The following is a 1,926-nucleotide window of genomic DNA, read 5'->3' as shown; positions in this document are numbered from 1 at the left end:
AGTCCATGCAGAAACACGTCAAACCTTCCTTTTCACACTCTGGCTTGGGACATTGGAGCTTGAGCCAAATAGGCAGAGAATTTTAAGGCTGTAGGAGACAAATCCAGATCTGGTCTGATGAGCAGTCATATTCTATAGCATCTAGTGGGGCTCTACTGACTTATTCCAGATGAAAATCTGGTCCAGAGCATTTCAATATTTTCTCTCAGTGAATAGACAAAAAAAGATTAATTTCCCAAAGGAATTCCTATTCTTAAAGTTTTCTATGTTCCCTGCAGGAACATTAAAATGCTGTCATGGAGAAACCAGACCATGGTCAGGAATTTTGTCTTCTTAGGCTTCACTGAAGTACAGAACTTGAAGACTCTGATCTTTGTGATTCTCCTGCTTACCTACATTTTTACCATCATGGGAAACATTGTGATTGTCACCATCACCCTCCTGAACCATCGCCTGCAACCCCCCATGTACTACTTTCTCCAGAACTTCTCCTTCTTGGAAATTGGTTTCACCTCCACTGTCATCCCCAAAGCCCTGTTCAACTTGGCGTCAGGCAACAGAACAATTTCTGTAGCTGGATGCTATGTACAAGCTTTCCTCTATATTGTCTTGGGTATTACTGAGTTCTTCTTACCAGCAGTGATGTCCTTTGATGGGTATGTGGCCATCTGCCACCCTTTGTCCTATACCACTATTATGAATAAGCAGGTATGTGAACTTTTAGTGCTGGCTTCCTGGTTTGGTGGCTTTTTCCTTGTCCTTGGACCATTGCTTGCATTATTTCAACTGCCCTTCTGCAGCCAAAATATCATTAATCACTTCTTTTGTGACAATGCACCCCTGATCAAACTTGCCCGTGTAGACATCAGGCTCTTGGAACTGGTAGATTTCACAGTAGCTGTGATTTTTCTTCTGGGCACTCTTACCATCACCATCCTGTCCTATGCCAGAATCATCTTTACCATCCTGAGCATCCATCAACTTTGGGGAGGCGGAAAGCCTTCTCCACCTGCATATCACACCTCACTGTGGTCTCCATCACCTACGCCAGCTGCATCTTCATGTATATCAAACCCATGAGGAAAAGTGGGATGAACCTTAGCAAAGCCGTGTCCATTCTCAACACAGTGGTGTCTCCTTTCCTCAACCCTTTCATATATAGCCTGAGGAACAAACAGGTTCAGATAGCCTTGAGGTAGACTTTTCTCTTGAGGACCATATTTTCTAATGTACCAAAAATATAATGTAATATAGAAGGAATAAAAAAGAGAAAACAACATGAGTAGGACAAGAATGACCATGATCACAATGTGTATCTGTTGTTTCTTGAGCAAAATAAAAGCAATTTCTATTTCTTGCTCCCTACTCAACTGCAGCTTTGTTGGTTTCCTCCCCCTATGACAATTTCCACAGGTTTTGTTTGCATAAAATATCTATCTATCTATCTTTTTGTTAGTGCTGTCTTTTTTGATTTTTTTGTTTCTTCATCACATCTGATAAAGTAAACTTCACCCTATGAAAGTTGGGCTCGCTATATTTATCTTATTTAGTTAGTTTATAAAGTTGCATATTACCTACCCTGTTCCTTTGTTCCCCAACCCTCAGTCTTCAGGACTGTATCTGAACATATGACCCCACTGATCATAATGAAACCATTAAACCTCTTACTAAATACTGATATAATTTCAGATTCTTCTATAAATACCCCTCTCTTCATAAATGTAAAGGTACAGATATACATATTCATTTTATTAATAATTTAGTGGCTCACCATTCCCCATTAAAAAACATCATATACTCTTTGGGGTATTTGTTTGATTATTATTTACTTTGTTTGTTTTATTCCTAATCATGAAAACAGACTTCTGAATATAACTGAATTATAAATTGACAAGGAAAAAAATAACTGGGTTTAGGGTAGGGATT

General features: G+C 39.0%; 1 pseudogene; it reads left to right on the top strand.

The window, feature by feature from the left end:
* The first annotated feature begins 288 nt into the window (after positions 1-288).
* Positions 289-1,199, top strand: LOC149862502 (olfactory receptor 6C75-like; annotated as a pseudogene).
* Positions 1,200-1,926: the final 727 nt, after the last annotated feature.

The sequence above is a fragment of the Crocodylus siamensis genome, chromosome 6 (assembly GCF_052110815.1).
Source record: "Crocodylus siamensis isolate JL-2025a chromosome 6, ASM5211081v1, whole genome shotgun sequence".
Lineage (NCBI taxonomy): Eukaryota > Metazoa > Chordata > Crocodylia > Crocodylidae > Crocodylus > Crocodylus siamensis.
Note: the sequence above shows the minus strand (reverse complement) of the source record. Positions and strands in the feature narration are given on the sequence as shown.